Source organism: Leptosomus discolor, chromosome 1 (assembly GCF_034619465.1).
Source record: "Leptosomus discolor isolate bLepDis1 chromosome 1, bLepDis1.hap2, whole genome shotgun sequence".
NCBI classification, from domain to species: domain Eukaryota; kingdom Metazoa; phylum Chordata; class Aves; order Leptosomiformes; family Leptosomidae; genus Leptosomus; species Leptosomus discolor.
This window is the reverse complement of record NC_141391.1, coordinates 158,833,293-158,855,540: the sequence shown is the minus strand read 5'-3', so window position 1 is coordinate 158,855,540 and position 22,248 is coordinate 158,833,293.

Sequence of the window (22,248 nt, the reverse complement as noted above, 5' to 3'; positions counted from 1 at the left end):
TGTTGCAGTCCTTTCTTTTGTTCTTGTTTCTTGGCATAGAGTTCTGCTGGAACAATTTCAGGGTTAATGGATATTGGTCCAGGGCACTTACTAGATGTTGGCAGGAATGTTTTTGTTCTTTTTCTTTGACCGGTGATTCTGGTGAAGCATCATGAGATTTGCCATGATATCATAAGAATGCAAAGAATGACTCTCTTGAATCTTTGAGAGCTCTTTTGTTTAGCCAGGTCTTTGCTCCCAGTACTGATTTTATGTTAACTCACTTGATAAGGTATATTAAAAAATTGGTATGCTGTGTTTAAATTGATACAACAAAAAGCACCACAATTCATTGTCTTTTAACTTGCCTAGAATACTTGTGCAGGAAAACTGGAATTTTTGAGATGTTGTTTTCTTGTTACTCTGTGTACTGTGCAGAAGTTCATCTAAATGTGATACTTCTGTTGAAGTACTCTGTAAACAATATTCCTCATTAAGAAGCTGCATCCCAAATGTAGATCACGCACACTCAGGAACCCTAGAATACAAGATTCCTCTTAATATTGATTCTGTCATTTAGGTCAGCCTCCGACCTGTATCTGACAGGGCTTCAAAGTCCTATCCATTCAATTCTCTGGAATCACATATTATACTGCAATTGCATTTCCAGCTTAGTGTGCATGTTAACAGGGAGTAACCCCGTCTCTCTCCCAGTCATACACAGATGTTATCTGTCGTTTTATTTTGAAAAGTTTCACCAGACCAGTAAATAGCCACTTGGTTTTTGCCGCACCATGGCTATTCCTCATTTAACAAGGAAGACACTTCCTCACTTTCACTTAGGATCATTTAAGTTAGTGACACCAGTATCTGACCAATTCACCTCTCCCAGGGCACGTAACTTACATGGGTGTGCAACATGCAGCCAATCTTTTCATCAGGAGGATAATCATACACATCACGGGCTTTCCAAGCACCAGCTCTGCATACAGCAAAGTATATCCTCTTGCTTCTACAACATGATGTGTTACAGATCCTCAGTCCTTCAGGGTTTGCTGCGTGAACCACTGTAAACGCTATCATTGCCTCTGATTTAGCCACGTTTCCTTCCAAGAAAAGGCAAACACACTCCTTGATTATTGCCAGTCCTATTCTCTTCCAGAATAAAGGACAGTCTCTTGATGCGCTTTTTGCCCCAGATTTCATTAACTTCTTTTGTCATAAAACGAATGTGAGGCACACCAGAGAGCTCATAAGAGTCCCTTCACTTCTGGGTACCTATCACAACATCTCTTACGCTCCCACCCTACAGCAGTCTCCACCCACTAGCTCTCGCGTTAAACATTCCCAGCTGCTACCATGGTCCCTCACCAGTGTGCATGAGAAGACACGGAGTCCTCAAATCCTTAGTTCAGCTCCGCTTCACCAGTGCACAAGGCTGGACTCATTTGGCTGAACGGGAAGTCTGTGACTCAACAAGAAACAGGATTTGCATCAAGTACCCACAAAATGCTTCCCTCTGCCTCAGGAGCCGATGAATCCAGCAGACGGGCCAATTTGGCACAGAAACGGTAGTACATCAGTAAGACAGGCCCACAAAGATGACAAAACAAAAAGATGTGAGATGGGTGGGAGATGCAAGAACTCTGGCTGTGGGGCTCAGGGAGGCGAGAGAAGAGGGGGAAGGCTGGTTGTTGGAAAAGAGGTGAAAAAGGAAAGGAAACTAAACAAAAGAATGCATGACAAAAAGGGCACGGTCACAAATAAAGTATAGAAGGAAGGGGTAACTAGAGAGAGGAGATTTTTTTTAAAAAAAAAAAAAAAATCAGAAAAGAGGTCAACTCCTGAAAGAATAGGACTACGGTAAATATTACTCATCAGAAAGAGCATCCAGTCAGGCATGAGAAAAAGACAGACAGATACATATGTGCAAAGAAAACTCATGTGTCAGGATATAATCACAGCAGTAAGAAAGAGACAAGTACTTGACTGAAGAAGTGTGTGAATCAAAGGAAAGAGATACTGTGTTTATTCAAATAGTGACCACTTTCCCTCACTTTATGCACATCTATTCCAAACCTAGCGGCTGCTCACTACTGTCAAAGGATGCAGCCATCACGTTGCTCACAACCACTTTTGTAAGCAAATACGGTACTAACTAGACAGAAACAAATTTCTTTCCGCTCGCAACATGGACCCAGAGAATATCCGCACACCAAAACTAGCAGAGGACAAACCAAATCATCGTAACATAGGCCCACAAAGATTGGTTCCTCTCAGAACTAATCTGTGTATAAAGAGCAAGAATTTCATGCTGTTAATTTTACAGCCTAAATGTGCTTCACTCAGTCCTGATGTGCCTAGACCTACAGATTCATAAATCTGGTATGAATTTAGTCCCTTCTGCACTGTCTCTTCCCTCCCCTTAGAAAGTACTATGAAAGTAGACCAGTGCTTTTAAAACTAGGAGCCTGCCTTTTCTGAGAAGCCTCCAGTCTCCTCTGAACAATATGCAAAGCAAACTCAGGGAGGGAACATGAGAAAAAAAAAGAGAAGTCTTCTTTCCTCCTTTTTTTTGACTAAGACTCACCAAAACAAGAGTCTAGTATTGAATATTCAGCACTGAATACTAACTGCTCAATAGATGGTCTGTTTGCAGAGCTCAAAGTGGAAATGACCCAGCAAGGAGGAGAGGTGAACACACTGCTCCATCCATGTGATTAAACTGCTCTGTAAATGCAGTCCTCCACGGTTCTCCCCACCTCGTTACAATGGAGGCCATTTGCTGCCCCTACCACAACTCATTTTAAAAAAATGTTTGCATTAGAGGGCCTCCCACACCAGTATTGTCCCTGTGACTCTGAGTTTAGGAGAGGAATGCAAGCTCCAACGTTGGGAAAACCTGTGCTAGTCAGTGAATCTGACCAGCGGGATCTGTTATTGCCACTGCTTGGGAGGAAGGAAGAACAGGGCACCGTTTCCAGAGGAGCAGAGCGCCTTGCTGGGTGTCCCAGCTCTCAGCCTGCAGAAGACGTGGAGTACATCTCACCCGGCAGCTGCCTTGTTCTGCCGTGGACCTCAGAGGTCTTTTAAGCACTCCTCCTCTGACTTAGTGCGTTATGGTGTTGCACGGTGAGCACCCAGGAGGCCCAACTGGGCCACAGGCTGGCCTGCAAACACAACACACCATTTAGCAAATGTGCCATTTGCACACAGCGTCTCACAAGGCCAAATATCTCTTGATAACTAAAATGTAGCTCATTCCACCCTTGACCCTGAGAAGGCCAAAAAGCAGCAACCTTTTACGGACACGAGGTGAGTATTGCAGACCTGTCGTGCTCAACGTGAGAATTCTTGGTCTGGCTCTTGTGCCACATCTGTCCCCGATGGGATGTCCACTTCACACACAGCACCAAGCACAGCTCCTCTCCCGCTGAGCCTGGGGTGCCAAGCATGTTAGCCAGCAAACCTCTGACCCACTGCTCAGCCAGGTCTAACTTACAGAGACCTGGAGCTGAAGGGCTGTGCTGAGGGGTGGGTGAGGCTTTGCAAGGAAGTCTGTTCCCTCCAGCCACCACATAAGCCCATGCACCCAGGGAACCCATCACAACAGCAGGCTTCTCTCGTCACCCAACAACATGCTACTGCTGCACCCTGACACATAGCACTTGTGGAGCAGGACTCCCACATTTGCTTGCACCACATTTTTTTACAGTGTCTATCAGGTCACCATCACCTTAAGGACCAGCCAGGAGTTTTTGTTTCCTAGTGTTGCTTAAGCTTAAGGTAGAGGGACAGGAAGGATTTTACTTTCCTCTGAGCATCAGAGATGGCAACACCCAAGAGCAGGGTACCTACAAGCTACGTTGCAGAAGCTAACAGCATTAAATATTCCTTTGTTAATTAGGACATCCTGCCGCATGTTTGTGGTTAAACTGAATGTCTGATGAGGCGGGAACCACTCAAGCCACACTGTTGAGGATTTTTCTCCCCCCCCCCCCCCCTCTGAAGGATAGGATTGGGTCTGCTTCCTAGAACCATCCGTGAATTTTAATCAACAAATGGCCTGTTTCTCCAAGATCCTGGAATTTTAACAGCATATACAGCCCTTCCAGGCTTGTCCCCTGACACACAGGAGCTTTTGGTCTTTTGCAGCAGGTTGCACCTTTGCTACAGGGTGATGGAAAACATCATGGGTTGCAGAAAGGATGTTCTGTGGGGCCTTTCAAATTAGGTATGCATTGCTCTCATCAGGAGGAACCCAGCTCTGGGACACAGCAGAGTGGCTCCTCCCAGCATTGGCTGACCACTCATGAGATCCCACTCATGAATCGGGCTCCCCCTCCATACTGTCCTTCCTCAGCTGCAGCTGAGATAGTTGCTAAACTATTTCAGAAGTGCTAAAACTAACAGGATTCTAGGGGGGAAAAAAATATGTTAACCCTTCTATCATTACATTTAGAAGTATCTGTATTTATCCCTACATTTGGCTTTTTTCACTACTTTTAAATTCCCCTTTGCCACAGCATTTATTGCTTTACAAGTTTAGCACAAGCTAGATCTGACTTTACAGATCTATACAAGAACAGAAAGCTCATGCTTGTTTTGTTGACTTAGGGGTCTCATTTGCAAACTTACATTTGCATGCAAGACATTTGTTGTAGAATGAGTTCTACCCGACTTAATGTGAGTGTCTGTAAGTCTTGCCCCAAGTATCCAAAGCAGTAAAAAAGGCTGAATGGCTGCATTGAAGAAAACAGGATAGTCTGGTAGTATCATTCTAAGGAGTAAAAGTTTAAAAGAGAGAAGAAAGAGAAGGTGAGCAACAACAAGTAGTTCTATTTCTAGTGACAGTATTCTTAAAGAAAAAAAAAAAAAAAAAAAAAGGCAGTAATTTCTAGCACTCAAAACTTGTAGTCCTTCCTTCCAGGCAAATCTCCTTTTTTTTCTAGATACTACCTCAGCAAGCAAATCAAAACCCCTAGAGAAAAGTATTTTGTGTTTCTAAGTGTTTGAGTCTATGCCATGGGAGTTGTGAGCACCCAAAGCTCCAGCAGGAAGTTTGTCAGAGCGATAACCACAACATCAGACTACAGCAAACCTAGAAACCTGATGAAATCCCAGCACATGTCCCCAGCCTGCTGCTCTGAAATTAATGCCTCTAATTCCCAGGGCTGTTTCAGGGAATCGCTCATTCAGAGAATGCTCCAGCTATCTGAAATGTATTGTTTCCCATTACCATAATATTTGGGATCCTGAGCAAAAATGGTCAGGATAAGCTGCTAATTAATTGCAAACCCATCATTCATAGCTGTGAATCGACTCCTTGGTTCCTGTAACAAATTCCATCTCAGCGAAATTAAGTTCACTTACCAATAAAAGAAAACAAAGTGCTTAACTGTAGCTGAAGTGAAGGAAATGAGACAGCACTGAGCCCCGCGCTTCAGTCTTGAGGCAATTTAAGCTGCAAATGAGCTTTTTCTTCTTTACTGGATGCAGTGAGAGCCAAGGCTCTATTTAACCCTCTCCACTTTTCCCGATTTAAAATTTATCGGAAAGGGAAGAACGCCCAAAAGTATTTAGCCCAACACTTATTTACATACAGAAAATGAAACCGCAGCTCTTGCAGCAAGCCAGAAAGACTCTTGCCACTGACTTGAAGCACCATTGCTAGCACTGGCTAGTATTTTATATCTAATAAATGGCTCTTGCTGAAAAGCTCCTGGGAGAAAATAAATGTAAATGACGACAGGCCAGAACTGCTGGTTATGCATGTAAAACAGCTGCAATTAGGTTATTACTCCTTCCCAGTGTTGGGGAGGATCATTACGAGCGAACCCTGGGCACCTGCCCTCTCCCAGGCACACACAGGGACTTCAACAGGTGTCTGCCTTGTGGAGCAGACATCGCAGGACCGGGACCCACCTCTAACAGACAATTGTATTACAGCTTTAAACACTCACAGAAACTCTCCGACATGCATGTACAATTCTATAGGACCTAAGAGATGTGCGTAAACATGTTTTTAGTACAGCCATATTAAAAAAACCTACAGAGGCCTCCACTGGCTTAATCATCACCACGTACACTTCCTTCCTACCCTTGTTATCTATAGGATCGCTCAGCCATCAAATATCCTTTATGCTATCCATCTTCCTAACTAGAATGTTAGCAATCAAATCCCCTCGGCCGCCGGGGCGCTGGGCTCCAGCAGGGTCGGATCGTACGGGGTATTCATTTTCAGACACAATGAAACAAATAGAAAATCCAGCACAGATGCGGGGAAACAGACAAGTGGGTGAACTCGGAAAATTCACAAACCTCAGTGCTCACGGAATTGTGAGCTAATTATTTGGACTTGAATGTCACATCAAGTATCCCCAAAGGACTGACCTTATATTTGTATTAGTTACATGACAGCCCACTGCTGCTCTAAAGGCATTGTTATGAACCATCAAGCCCCAGCTGTATTTAAGGCCACCTCTTCAAAAGTCTTCATCTGAAGAGGTACTAACAGTTTCATCACCACGCAGATTTCAGTGATCCCACGATCACTGTGGTGAAATCCTATGTACAGAAATAGTATCCCAGGGGATGCACCTCCTTATGGCTGTCCTGACTTGCAAAGCACTTGCAAATTAAGCTCGAGAAATGCAAAGGTGTTTACATTTGGAGATGCTGCAGATTTTATGGCTCCGTTAACCTTCTTCCTTGCCTGCCCCCTCACTGCACCAGTGGCTGAAAACCAGCCTTATTTTCTAAACGCAAACAAGAAAATGACCCTGATGGAAGCAGGGTACTGTACCAGTGACTTTCTGTGGGACAGCTCTAACAGCATCACAAATATCCTAGCACAAAATAGTTCTCTTCTGATTTCAAGATCTTTTGCTTGAAAGATGTTTACTACAGTAAAGGTGTAGCTGTGACAGACCAACAGAGGCTACAGGTTTCTTTACAGTCTCGCAGACAGAAGTTGAATCTGTCTGAATCCATAGCTGCCTCTTTAATGAGGGGTTTAGGCAAATAAAATCTTGAGGACTGTACACTCTAAACTGTAACAAATAGATGAAACAGTTTCCTCCAGTTGTCTGGCTATTCTTATGCAAAAGCTTCTTTTAGTTCTTTTTTCCTTACATCCTTTTAAAGACTTTTTCTCTACTGCAGGTAAATAACAGATTGCAGACCAGGGAAAAGTATCACAGTTCCCCCTCCCTAAGTATTTTAGAATTAATTCATCAGCAGACAAATAAATCATAAAATCATTCTCATCTGAGTCAGACTTAAAAGATGAACTTATCAGTGTAAAGTAATTTTGACCAATTTACAAAGTCTAAAAAAATCCTACGGATTTTACAAAGTTATTAAACCCCCCCTCAGGAATGAAGACCTGATCCAGTGCTGGGACTTGCGTTCAGATCCCAGTTCTGCTGCTGCTGAAGGCAGAGGGAGCTGCCAAGGATCGGGCCCTACTGCGCAAACACTGTCCGCAGGAACTGCACAGCCAGCAGGAAAGAAAACATTTTTGTTGGTTTGGATTTTTTTTTTTTCCCATTTCTTTCACGTGTGAAATCTTGTAAGATACTAAATGACATAAGACAAATAGTCAGGTTAAATTATATCTTTTGCATGTCCATATCATATCAAATTTAGGATTCAAAAGAATCATTGAATCATCTTAACTGCTCAGCAGGTAAGAGCCTTTATAAACAGAAATCCTGGAACTGTAAAGAACTTTTTTTTTTTTATTTACTGGAACAAAAACAAATCACATTTTTGCTTGAGTATGAAAAGTACTCCAGGAAAGCAAGGAAAAAAAGCCAATAGCAAGCTCATCTGTATCTATTATTAAACTGTGTTGCAATAAGCAAAGCAAACAGTTTTCAGCAGCAAAATCAAACACTCGTTTGGATCAAAAAAATCGAGCATAGGATCACACGCTTCAGCATTATACATATGTTCTGAAATGTCACAACTGTTTTCCCAGCTACCATTCAAGTATTTATTATCAATATTGGCAATTTCATTAATTGAACCGGAATATGAAAGCCATTCATTCTCTTCAATCAGTGCTTATACGCTAGATCCTTTTTAAATGGCAAGCTCATAAAAATGTCACCCACCAGTGCCGCAACACCCGTAGATTTATAAGAATATAGACCGAAATCTGACCACCACCACAAGGCGTTCGGCTCAGGCGCTGGAACCCGCTTTTTGTGGTTCGCACAAACTGCTTTAAGGGCCTAATCCCAACGTCCTTGACAGCACTGAAAGGCTTTCTGCTGAGTTTCATGGGGTTTGGATCAGCTCCTAAGTCTCAGCTTCACGTCCCAAGGATCTCATCCATCTAGCACTTTGAAACCAGAGGAGTTTTTGCCTGGCTCCCACGCTGAAATAACGAGGGATATTTATTGAGTTATGCAGAAAAGTTGCACTCCAAGAAAGCCCCTCCGTTGCCTCCGGCTCCCGCTCCTCGAAGCGGTGCGGGCGGGGACCTTCCCCAGGGGAGGGTGGCAGCCCCCCAGGACACCCACGCCGCCCTGCGTCTCCGCACGCGGGTCCCCGGCCGGGCGGCACTCCCAAAGCCCGGCGGGGGGTCCTGCGTGGGGACAGCCCCGTCGGGGCGGCGGCGGGGGGTGGGGGTGGGGCAGCCGGGCACCGGGGCGAGGGCGCTCCCCCTGCGCCGGTGCCACCCGCGGTGCCGCCGCGGCGGCGGAGCGCCCCATCCCGCCCCCGGGCGTGCACCCCCCGCCGGCAGCGCCTCTCACGCACCGTGCCGGTGTCACTAGGGGGGGCTGCGGCTGTGGAAACCTTTTATTAATTCTCGGGATCTCCCACAAAGTCTCTCTCCCCCGTCCCAGCCGCCCTCCGGGGCTCCCCGGGTGTTTGCCCGGAGCACCCACCCCGCCGCCGCCCTCCCGCGGGCCGCGGTAGGCTCTGCCGGGGCAAGAGGTGGGGTCCCGGTGCAGCGGTCCACGGCGCCCCGGCAGCCTGCGGGCACGGAGGTGTCGGGGGGTGGGGGCGGCAGGAGTGTGGAGCCAAAGCCGGGCCGAGCGCAGGGCAGGCGGCGGCGGGCGCCCTCCTGCAAGCCCCAAAAGTCAGACATAGCCCCCCACACACACACACACGGCGACCCCTTTGCGCCCCACAGCGAAGGGGCGGGCAGGGAGCCCCGGCGGGGGCTGCAAACTTCCCGCGGAGGCCGGCCGGCTCCTTGCCCGGCTCGGGGGAACGGCGCCTGGGGGCGGGCGGGCGGCTGACGGAGCTAACGGCGGCAGGAAAACGCTGCGAGGAAAGATGCCGCAAACTGCCCGAAAAGGGCATGTGCCCCCAACCCCGGGTGGGTTCTCCCCTCTCCGGCCGCGGGCCGGGCCCCGCCGGGCAGCGGGAGAGCTCAGAGGGCGGCCGGGACCGCCGGGACGGGCCGTCGGGGCCGGGCGCTCCCGCTGCCGCCTGCCAGCCCGGCGCCCTGCGTTGGACGGGGAGCGGCTGAGGTGGGGGTTTCCCGGGCCCCTAGACAGCCAGAAATCGGTTTAGGCTTGGTGACAGCCCCGGTGGGTCAGTGCCCAGGTTAGGGGACCGGGAGCTAAACTCGATGGAAGTACCGCTGGGGCAAGGGGAAGGAACCAACCCACGCCCCTGCCTTAAAATTAGAGCCGTGGGTGATTTTTTTTTTTTTTTTTTTCAATCCCGCTGTTTTAGGGAAAAACTGTTAAGGATAAATTAAAACATGACTGATTTTTTTCAATGAAGCCATATTTCTCCACAATGCAAAAGGATCTTTACATAACAACTGAAACTCGGGAGAAAAGCTAATTGGATTAAGTCCTCTGAAAGGGAGGTTAAGGTGTCTGAATGAGACAACTGCAAAGCTCCACTTTTCTTGCCATCTGTTTAGCAAGACTAAAGTGTTTTCTGATTAATATTATCTTAATCAATCATGTTGCCATTTATTGTAACCATACCGAATTTAAGGAACGAGTATAGTAGAGATCCTCAGCCCGAGGATGGAAAATTTTGAATGCAGGGACAGAAAACACCGGGCTTGTTTGGTTTTGTTCGATTTTTTCTCTTTCCCTAAAGACCCCTTACTCTCGACAACGAGAAGTTGCCAGCACTGCCCTGAACTCCGTTTCGGCAGTGCCGCTGGCCAGAAGCGCAACTTTCTTTCACACGCCAGTAACTCCCGCACACGCTCTGACAAGAACACAACGATTCCTTCCCCGCCGAGCACGTTCTCCCCGAACAGCCCCCCAGGTTTTGTCCCGGGGACCCGGCAGTAAAAGTGGCCCAAACCCGGCTGATGTCGCCGGTGGCCGGTGAGGGGCCGTGGCCGGCGAGGGGCCGTGGCCGGTGAGGGGCCGAGCCCGCCCGGAGCGCCGAGCCCTCGCGGCAGGCGCCGCCGAGCAGGGTCGGGCAGCCTCCCCTCCCCTTCTTTGTTTTGTTTTGTTTTGTTTTGTTTTGAATCAATATTTAAATTTTACAAAATGCCCCTCGGGCCCCGTGGGGGGCAAGGGATATGAAAACCCTCAGCGGGTTCGGGGCGGCTGGGAGTGAAGCGGCTCCAAGGCCGGGGCTGCCCTTCCTCGCCCTCCCTTGCCCCGTCCCCACCCCCAGCACCGGCTCCACCGACACGGGGGAGCGCCGGGACGCGGCCGTCGGGGAGATGCGGGGGGGACCCGATGGCGCTGCGGGCTCTGGCGGGGCTGGGGCAGCCCGGCTCTCCGCTCCCCGGCCACCTCGCCGCCGCGCCGGCCATCGCAGCCGGTCCCGGTGGTCACAGCCGGCACGGCGACCGCAGGAGGGGCCGGGGCAGGTCAGGAGCGGGCAGCGGGGGGAGCCGGCCCCGGGCTGTGCCCTGCCTAACCTGCGAGCTGTCCGCCTGGGAAACGCCTGGGCAGGGAGGGAGGGAGCGAGCGGAGGAGGGGTTGTTTGTGGCGCTAACAGGAAAAAAAAAAAAAAAAAAAAAAGTAAATTAAAATCGCGAAGGTTATTGTGGCGGCTGCCTGCCCTCCGCTGAAGGCGGGCGTGCTGGGGCTGGAAACCGGCTTCGTAGCGCGGGGGGAGCCGGGGCACGGCCGGCGGGAGAGAGCGGGAGGGAAGGGGCCGTGCTTTCGGGAGGCTGCCGGCTGACAGCCGCGGTGGGAAGACCTAGGCCTGGGCCCTGCCCCCGGGGGGGAGCCGGCGCCCTGCCGCACCGCGAAGCCCGGGCCGGGCGGCAGATTCTGCCGTCGGGCTGCAGGGCTGTGGCCGCGGCCCCCGGAGCGAGCGGCCCCTCCGCTCCGCCCGTCCCCCTTGCCTTCCGCAGGGGCTTCTCCCCGCTTTCAGGCTCGCCGGTGCGACTGCAGCCGCCCTTCTCCCGTCCGGTTACCGGACTGGCCAAGTCGTCGTTTGGGGGTGCGGGGGAAGAGACCCAGTCTGCCCTTCCCCAAACTCCCTCCCCTCCAAAGCAGCCCAGCCCCGGCTCTGCCTGCAGGACAAGACGACCTCGGTTCTGGGCTCGCCCTAACGCACCAACCATCTTCCCTAATAAACCCCTCTGAAAGGCTCCGTTCGAACCTAGGCAAGCGCCTAAAACTAGGAGAGAAGAAACAACTTTGCCGGCCGGCAGCCTACGGAGAAGAAAAGGAAAAAAAAAAAAAAAAAGGGAAAAAAGCCACCCTTTGCTCCATCATATCTGCAAGTGCACCCGCAGGGCTCCAGCCCAGGAGCCAGAGCTCCCCCCCCCCCCCCCCCCCCCCCAGCACCCCGCACACGCCCGGGCTCTTTCGCCTGCGAGGCCGGTCCGGCGGGCGGTCCCCCCCGCTGCCGCCCGCGCTGCCCCCGCCGCCACGGTCAAGTTGAAAAGTCCTTCCCTGGCGTGCGAGAGGGGGGCGGCGGGGGGGGATGGGGGGTACTTACCTGTGGAGTCCATATCGGGTTCCTCCAGCAACCCGCAATGCATGCTCTTCCCATGGACGGGACGGGAGCCCCAAGGTCCCGGGGTGTGGAGAGCCCCTATCTCAGAGATGCGCGGGGGAGAGGGAGCAGGGGTGGTGGCGAGGGGGTGGGGAGGGAGGGCAGAGGCAGATAGTTGGGGGGTGGGGGGGGTGGGGGGGGTGTAGCGCGGGAGAGAGGGACACTCCGTAATCCAGCAGGGCAAAGCCAGACCCGTCAAAATGTTTGCGGATGTTTCATGGGAAAAAGCATCATTTTATAGAAGCCCTGATGGGAGAAATGTCATTGATAGGCCAGCCAGCCTGATGAATGGCTGCTACTCAGATGGGGATGTGGCAAGGCTCAATGTGAAGCCCATTGTGATGCTGTTTTGAATAAGAAAAGCTTTCCTCCAAAAAGGGGGGCCTTAGATCTACGCAATCCCAACACTTCGACTTCCCTCTTCTATTAGAGCATTAGAAACGTTTTTCTTATTTAAAGTTCCAGCGGCCTTTCCACTCCTCCCTTCCCTCCCCCAGCCCCCACCCAAGGTCCTTGGCTCATTACAGCCCGAGATCAAAATTGGCTTAGATCTTCAAACGGGCACTAGGTTTGGGGTTGTGCTCTTTGGGGCTGCTGGGTGTGCGTGCAGCGCCGCCGAGCTCCCCTCCTCCTCCTCCTCCTCCTCCTCCTCCCGGTGGGCTCTGGGTTGGGATCCTTCGCGGGCACATGGCGTTGGAAGCTGCACAGCTTCCCAAGTATCTTGTAAGCTTAGTTTATGGGGGGGGGGGGGGGGGGGCGAACGAAAAAAAAAATGGGCGACGTGTGTGGGTAGGGAAGGGGGGTGGGTGAGGGGAGAGAGAAGTTGCCAGTGTCTCTCCGCGAGCGGTGCTGGCGTTGCAGATCCACGGCAGGGACTCCCCCGCGTCTCCCCGCCGCCCCGGGGAGCGGGGGCACGGCGGGCTGGGGGCCGCCCCGCCACCGGCCTGCCTGCCAGCGGAGAGCGGCTCGCCCCGAGAGCTTTCCGTGGGACCGGGGGGGACAGCGGGGGGGTGGGAAATCCCGACAACCAAGGGAAATGAAGGACCAAATGAAGGGTGCGTTTTCCACCTCGTGTTCCCTTCCAGCTTTAGCCCGAGGATGCGAGGATCCCTTTTGGGGTTGGCACGTTGCAGGGAGAGAGGGGGGCAGGACGGAGGCTGGAAAAAGTTGCTTATTCTGCATGCGGTTGTATGTGCTGGAAGTGGAAGTAAAAGTGCAAAGCTAGGGCTCTGATAAAAGTGGCTGGTTTAGGGAAGGAAAAGCTGTGATTAGAATATGAATAGAGCTCCAGGAGAGGAAGAGAAAGGGGGATTATAGCTGAATTACTTTGACCATGGACAGAGCCAACGTTTTCCACTCTTCTCCCCCTCTCCCCGCCCTACACCCAGACTACCCCCTTTCCCTCTCCCCTTCGGCAAAAAAACAAGCAAACACCCCACCACCCCCCCAAAACAACCAAAAAAACCCAACAAAACCACCAACCCCACACAGCAAAACAAGGGGCGAGGTTGCTAAAGAGGAAACCCAGCGTTTCGCAGTGCCGTCGCCTCCCCGGGCGGGCCGGCAGCAGAGCCGGCAGTGCTCACCGCCCCGCGCACCTCGGCCCCGGCGGGACCCGGCCCGGCGGGCGGCCGCTGCAAACCGCCCCCGGCCGCGGGGAGCCCCGTGTGCCCGAAGGGGAGGCCGGTAAAAATAATACTGGGGTGAGACAGTGCAAAAACCGAGCTCGCGGCCGGCGGACACCGAAAAGCACTTGAGGTGGCGGCAGGGAAGGCGGCCTGCCCGCCCTGCCCGCCGCGGGGACGTGCCCGGCGAGGCGGTAGCGAGGCCCGGGGAAGCGGACACTTGTCCCCGCACCCCACCAAAAAACCAACCCCAACGCAAAGCAAGGGCTCTGTTTTTTCCCGACCTCCCTTTTCTCCCTTCCCTCCGCCGCCCGTGTGCCGCCGGGCTGGCTCGGCTCCAGGCGGCACCGCACCGCGGCCCCGACGGGGCGGGCACAGCCGGCCTTGTGGCCGCCGCCCCGCGTCCCCTCGACAGCTCGGCCGGCGGCGCCTGCTCCCGGCGGCCCCCGCCCGAGCTCCGCTCGCCTTCCCGCCCCGGCCTTCTCCCCTCGCCTCCTCCGGCCTGCTCCCCGTCATCGGCCCCGCGGCGGGACGGCGCCGACCCTCCCGGCCCCCGCCAGCCGTCAGCGGGACTGGCACTCCCGCCCTGTCCCTGAGGGGGACAGCTCAGCCCCGCCGCCAAACGCCCCTGGGGGCCTCGGGGTGTGTGTATGTGTGTGTGTGGATATTTCTGATTGCCGCCGCCAAACCGGGGTCACCCGCCCCCACTTTCCCCTAAGGTTTTACCGCGGGGTGGTGGGAGCCCTGAGGGGAGCCCGTGGGGCGAGGGGCCTCCGGGGCCTGCCCGCCCGTTCGGGGTCGGTGCGGGCCCTGCGGGGAAGCGGAAGCCCCGCGAACACACGAGGGACATTCGTGGCCGTGAGCAGGGCTCGACCCAGAGGATTTTTAAGTCGGCGTTAACTTTAAACACCAGGGAAGGGCGGCGGTGCTGCGGGGGAGGTTACCTGGTGCCCGAACGGCTTCGGGCCGCCGCCCTGGCGAGGGGGGCGCTGCGGGCGGGTCCGGGCTTCTGGAGGGGCCGGACACCTGCAGTGGCAGCCGGCGGGTCTGGGCCGTGGGCCCCCTGCGCTGGTGGAAATTCGGTCTTCACCGGTTTGAAGCTTCAGGGAGCTGCTTCCGTGCTGTTGAGGGCCCAGAGACAAGCAAAATAAACATACAGGATGTGTGAACGCGGGAATATGTTCTTTCTGGGGGGGGTGAGAAGGATGGGACTTAGTACAGCCCGGGTGTCGAGAGGCTTGAGCTCTTCTTTGGGCGTGATGCAAAGCTGTACGTCTTCCACAGGTGATGATGCATGGGCAGGATCATCATCAGCACTTCTGTTAGACCAGAGGTACTTGTTGCAATCTGCTCACTCCCTGCCTCTCCAGATTAGTTCCTGCTCTCACATTCTTGCAGAATATGTCAACACCGTTGTTTTCCCGCTAACCTAATCCCCCCTCAGTGTGTCAGACTGCCCTGGTGCGCTTCCATAGCTCAGTCATTTCTTATTTGGGTTTTGCTTACCTTTCTAAAAAGCATCTCGTGCTTCTGGGTATCCCCTGTGACACTTAATAAAGTACTTCATTCTTCTGAAAGTGCGGAGCATCTCCTCCTGCACTGCAGGCTGATAGTTTATGGAAGCACTGCAAGTCACCAGCCTGTTTTTCACGTGCAGGCTGCAGGATTTGATTTGATACAGAGCAAAGGGCAGGTCTCAGCAAGGATGCAAAATGTGTACAACTGGGAATCGTCACTCCAGGTTCTTGCCTACGCAGAACATCTACAAGCCATAAAACAAACAGTATAACACTAGACTGCATCAGGTGGTGTATTTTTAGTGGAGAGAGACTCTGTTGCTATTGCAAAAGCAACAACGTCTTGATTTAGCCTGGAGAAGAGGAGGCTGAGGGGAGACCTTATCGCTCTCTACAACTACCTGAAAGCAGGCTGTAGTGAGGTGGAGGTCGGTCCCTTCTCCCAGGTAACAGCGATGGGACGAGAGGAAATGGCCTCAAGCTGCGCCAGGGGAGGTTTAGATTGGACATCAGGAAAAATTTCTTTACCGAAAGTACGGTCAAACATGGGAACAGGCTGCCCAGGGAAGTGGTGGAGTCACCATCCATGGAGGTGTTCAAAAAACATGTAGATGTGGCACTTCGGGACATGGTTTAGTGGGCAGGGTGGTATTAGGTCAACAGTTGGACTTGATGATCTCAGAGGTCTTTTCCAACCTTAATGACTCTGTGATTCTATGATTTTATTCAGGAATGAATACAAACTTGTGCTGGTGCACAGAGGGAAAAGCAGGGTCATCAAAGGAACAGAAGATGTGTTCCAGACTGCATCCACACTGCCGAACAACTGGATGCGAAGCTGTGATAGCCTTTTAGGTGACTGACTGATAATGAGTTTCTTTTGATGGTTTAGCAAAGCAGAGGCAGTTCATATCAATTTGTCACCCAGATAATCCAAGCTCTTGCAAAAACACGTTTCTATGACTATCTTCCGCTGTGCAGTGGATTGTGCCAATAGCCTGTGACCACGCCAACTTTTCTTGCTCCTTACACTGATACTAGACTATAACCATCAGTACTAGACTCTAACATAAATATTTGGGGGGTAAACACCAGAAAGAGCTTTTTCAACAAAAGAAAACTGTTGGCACAGGAACAAAAAAGTATAAACTGTTCTCTATTAATTTAGCTAGAAAATAACCCCCCAAAATCTGAGGCAACTTTACGCTGAAGTTCTAGGGAAGTTTTCCCATAGACTATCAGGGACAAGAACCTGCATTAGATTTGGGAACGAGGGTGAACGGCTTGTGAAGGGAGTCATGTAAAACAGTTGTCTGCACTACCAGGGATCTGAGTTCAGCGACTCTTGGATCCGATGAATCTCTGCTCAGACTGTAACACTGCTGGCGGCAGCCAAACACACAGTGACACTTCATTATTTCAGCAGTGGCTGCAATCTGTGAGTGGTTCCCTGTTTTCTTACTCACCTGAACCAGCAGCCTTCTCCTCTCAGAATGAACCCACACTTCTGTCCGCCCTCCTTCCAAGCTCTGTTCCTCTGTTTCTGCCCTCTTCACCTAGTGGGCAAATCCTGTGGAAGTAACAGGGAAGGATCTTGTTTCTGTTTGGGCTTCCATTTCCCACTTACTCATCTTTATTATCAGAACAGGAAATGTTAACTTTATTTTACATATATTAACACCCCTGAGGAAGCTGTATGTATCGGTGAAGGACAGGCTATGGAGTAAGCTGACAGATGACTTCTGGAATCAGCTCTGTGTATGGGCTCGGGGAGCGTGTTGCTGACAGATGCAGGAACTGGAAGAGGAACATCAAAAGGCTGCCTAGGTAAACACGTGCGCAGACTCCTTCAAAAAGCTTTAATTGACACAAGCACTGAGAGAAAGTAGCTAGGGCAGACACATATGCAGGTATCCAGAAAAAAAAAAACCCCGAGTAGAAGAGCTGAGGCATGTAAATGATGGATTGCACATGCACCAGGCAGGGGGTACCTTCTTTTTAGTTTGAAAGAAAAGTAACGTGAATTGCAGCTGGCTTGCTGCAACTGTAGGCATGTCTGAAGCCAAGTTTTGTTGGAGATGAGCGTGGGTCAGCCTGAAATGACCTTCTCTTATTAATGCTTGTGAAAGGAATTTTGCTCAGCTCCAGTTCTCAGGTTCATGGAGAAGTGCAGTGCCAGCATTGCCAAAAGGGATCGGTGAAAACATCTTGTTCCCACTGGTCAGCTTCAGTCTGCATGGAGGGAGGGAATTCACTCTTCTCGGTAGTATCAGTGTCCACAGGAGTCTAGAAGAACCGCTGCTGCCTGGAATGCTCAGCCTGGGAGACTCTTGCTGACTTGAGTATGAGAAAAGGGCAAGCAGTCATCGATTTCTGAGCTTACACCAGATATAGCCGGCTTTTGTTGTGTGTGGCTGGTACTAGTTACCAGAGGATTTGTACTGTGTGTTGGAAGAAGAGCCAGCCCTAAAAGCTATTATGGACAACAGACACAGAAGAGATCCATTCCAGACTGCATCTACACTGCCGAACAACTGGATGTGAAGCTGTCATATCCCTTTAGATGACCGACTGATAACGAATTTCTTTTGATCCGCCTGGAGCACGGAGAAGTACCTTCAGTGCCTGCCTCTGACTGGCGGGGTGAGACCTGAATGCAGAGTTTAAGTTTCCAACTCACTAGGAGTTCAAGGGAAAACCATTTTCCTTATTAGAACAATTTTAGCAAGAAATTAGAACTTTACTGTTTAGCACACTGATTTCTTTTCTTAGTTTTGGAGTTATTTTTATGTTTATAATATTTTGCGGTTAAGTCTGAGTGGACAATACCATGCACCGTCTGGAATGGTAAAGCATATGCATAGGTCAAGCAGCTCCCCAAAACTCACGGTAACGAACGACAAAGGCTCCGCTGCGGTTAACAGCAGGGAATTGCTTTTGATTTGGAGTGAACGTGCTGTTTATATACTGACTGGGAGGAGGGGACAAAGACATGCACAATAAAGCTATTGCATAAAAATATGTGGTTGTTGGAACCACCTCAGAGGTACCTGCCTCAGGAAATACACAAATAAAGGGTAACTGTAATTAGGAGAAATATATCGTTGTGTGTTTTTTCTTTTTTACCCCCAGCAGCAAAATGCAAAGAGCAATGGGCTGCTCACAAGCTTGGAAGGATTTTTCAGAAGATGGAGCAAAGGCCCAAGTCTGTTCACAGGGTAGCCAACAGAAATCTTTGCTGTTGACTTGGAGATAGGAATGAAGCCATATAAACCGCTTTTTAAAAATTCAAACTACAAAAAAATCTCTGTATTGGCTTTGGAGAGTTTAACTGAGAATTCTGGGACATATGTTCATATGTATGGAAGGCAGAGAGGGTGTATTTGCCTCCTGAGTCCATACAGTGAGTTCTTAAATGATTGCTGAGAGGCAAAACTGATCCACCGGCAGATTCATGCAGTCTTTGCTGCCTGGAAGAAGAGAGTCTGACCATGGCCATGTACACAGGGCAGAGTAAGGTTGACAGAGTAGCCAGTCCTTACTCCTGCGCCTCTCTACTTCTTCCCCAAGAAAGAACTCCCCACTGAAACTAGTGGGTCCAGGCTGAGATGGAAGTATTTCATGAGAAGGATGGACTGCAGTCAGAACTTGGGTTCAGACACGCTCAAGTTTCTAGCAGCATGTAGGTCTAAAACACGGATCCATTTTCTGGGCTTCTGAGCCTTAGACACAGAAACTGGAATCCAGATCTTCTCCGTGCCTTGCACACGTTAAGCCTCCCAGCACTGGTCCAGATAATAGCAAGGAGTCACCATCTGGCTGGATTTTACGGTTTGATGAAGTGCTCAGTTTTAAGGCAAGCACGTGTCTGGCACCTGGGGACTGCGGAGTCCTGATCCCAGTTCTGGCACGGTCTTTCTGTGGCCCTGGGCAAGTCACGTCCTCTTCGGAGGAGGGAATTCATCAAGTGCCCCGTGGCCCCACTGAATCGGCAACGGGCTGTAAAACAATCCTCAGCTCCAACCGGAGGAGAGGCCGGCCGGAGGGGCCTGTGCCATGCTCCCCACACGGCTCCTGTGGGTCCCTGCAGGAGGGCTGCAAGCGAGGTGGGTCATTTCAGGGCTTGTGCTCCCTCGCGCTGGGGCTACCCTAGCCCTCGAGAGCCTCGAGCCAGAGAAAGTACAGGCACGTTTTCAGACCCTCTAGTTTGGTTTTACAGCTGCGTGACACCAGTTTTTCTCACCGTCGGGCTTTACAGGTGTGTTCCGAGCAGGGCTTGCAAACCCATTTTCAGATGCACAGCACTATTCATCAGCTTGCAATTTGTTATCACTAACCGATGAAATAGTCCTCAGGCTTTTAATTATGACGTACTCCCATTTTGCTATAAAGTACAGATATTTTCCGATTTACCATCAGAAAACCTGAGAAAAGACAATATGGTAATTTCTTATCATCGTGGGTCTAAGTTTTTCATTGGTTTTCTTCCCTGTTTAAGCAACAAGTAAGTAGGAAGTCCAAAGAATTAAAAGCTTTCTCCTGCACATTGAAGCTTCTTTGTAAGCAAAACTCTTAAGGAGATATGGACATTACAAATTGTGCTTAGTGGGAGCCCTTTACTTTCCACATCTTAAAATTATTAAATCTGAGTATGCCTATATTTCATATTATATCCTCTTTGAATGCCAAAACTGGCCAGTCTGGTTTCATTTTTCTTTATAGTTTGTTTTTCTAGTTTCTATGTTTGGAAACGTTTACCTTAAAAAAGAAAAAAAAAAAAAGTAAAAAAACTTGTAAGGGTTATGCAAATGATTGGAAGTGAAGCTGTTTTTCTGAACTCTGAACAAGTGATCTACCTTGCTCACAGTTCCAGAATTGGCTAAAAGATTTGTGCTTTGCTCTGCCCCATAGTGTCCCACAGGTCGTCCCCAGCTTGATTCTGTTTCTCACAACAGAACAGTACAGCTGGACATGTATGTTGTTTGAAGGGGCAGCTTTTAATTAATGTCTTTGTTTTGTAGTGAAATAATAGACTCAATTACTGAATTCTAGGCCTGTAAATGCTTTAACCTTTTAACAGCATCGAACCCTTTATCTGCAAAGTAAACAGCAACTTACAACATACTACATGGAGTTAGGTATCTCTTCCAACAGCAGCACACACCTTGAGCTTAGCTCAGAAAGTGGACTGTATTTGGCATTTCAGCTGGGACTAAAGCTAGTGACCTTCATGCTGAACAGCATTTCTAGAAGGCCTCCCCTGGACATTCAATACAAGAGATAAAGAAGTTGCAATAGAATGAAAACTTCATGGCCATTTTCTAGCCCCGGCTCCTTGTGCCAGAGCCTTAAGACTTTGTCAAGTGTTGTTCAGAATATTGTATCTTTTTCAGCGATTAGACGGTCACGGCAGGGTTGATTTGGGCAAGTGTAGTTACAGCAGTACAGCCGTTAGCTGACATAAGACCTCTTTGTAAAGGCATTTGCTGTATTAAAAGGGGGGGAGGGGAGGCTGGCTAGGAAGGTAATTCGAAGGGCTGCAAAGATGAGGCTCACCAGAGGAAAGCAGTGTGACAGCTCTGGGGTTCTGAGAATGTGGTTTACCTCATCAGTCCATGCGTCATAATTTTTCCTGGCTGCGGTAGGATCTTTTCCTTGAATTGCCACTTTGACCAGCCGTATTCCAGGAACCCATAGCTGTTTGTTCTGTTTCTGCTGCTGGTTTTGTAATGCTTATTCCATTGTCAAGAGATTACTTGCAGGAGTCTATTATGATGGAACATAGGTAGCCTCTTAAAGGGAGGCAAAAAGCAAAAAATCAGAGTTTCAGCTCAAATCTGCGCTCAATTTATAAGCCTCCGGTGTATGCACAGGCTTCGGTCAGACAGCAATGACGCATCAACGAAACTGGTGTAGGTATCACCAGACTAGTTGACAGTGGGTGACCCTCACTTACTGCCAGACACGTCTGGTTTCTATGTTCTACTGGATCCACCATTGCTAAGGCTGCCCCTTTCTTCCTAAACTTCAGCTATTGCAGGGGATTTCCTTCACCCTCAAAAAACCTTTCACCCCCACGCTTTCATCAGCTTGAGGTTAACTAGCTGCAAGGTCACCCCTCAGGGCTGCACACAGACCTGTTCTCTCAACTGGGTTACTCACGAGCACACTCCTTTGCTCCTCCTCCATCCCTGCTACGTCTGTTTAAATTTCCACAGGTGTAATTATACACATTGCTTAGTCCTTGAGTCCTGTAGCTCCGACCATCTAACCCAGGAGACCACACAAGAGGACTAGCTAGTGACAACACCTTATCCTCTGCGTAGTTTCCTTGATCCAGGTTAAAACTCTCCCCCCTGCCCCCGCCCCCGCCCCCCCCCCCCCCCGCCGCCGCAGCAGGCTGTAGCCTTTGAGGCTCACTCCCTCTGCTGGTGCACCCGAGCCTCAGCTTTGGGAGCAAAGCAAAGGTTGCTGACTTGGTTGGGGCTTTCTGGTGAACCTCTTCCTCCAGTTTGAAGCACGATGTCACTCTCACTCTTTGTAAATAACGCGGAGCTGTTCAGATCCTGGTAGAGGTGCTTCAAGTGCTTTCCCAATCCGAATGTGCTGTGTTGACGACACCTGTGATGTCATTAGCCCAATTGCAAAAAAAAAAAACCCAAAAAACCCCCAAAAACAACCCAAAGAAAAGTAAAATCTATCCCTTCAGACTTGATTTCTAATCCCAGACACAAAACTACCAGTTTCAGCATTTTGGCAGCAGCTTAAGAAGCAAGCCTACTCAGGCTGATACTCATCTGTGCTGCTTAAGCAGCTAACACAACAGCAGCAACATGACTGCAAGAACAGTGTCAGGATCCACATGCACAATTCAGCCATAAGAGGAGCCAAAGAGCATCTCAGGACTTCCAGATCTTAGGCAGCGTTTTGTATCCTCACTGATCTAGAGTGCTGCCTTTCTCTGAAGCACCTGAACATGCACATACTTCATCTCGACTTCAGTGGGACTACTCCTTTGCTTAAAAAGTTAACCATATGCTTTGCTGAGAAAGGGCTCATGTGAGTTTAGGGTGCTAAGTGACTCTCAGTTCATCCACTGCTTCAGTTCTAGGCCTTAGATCTCATGGAAAAATATCATCTGTTCCCTTTCTACATGTTTTCAAGTCATTCAA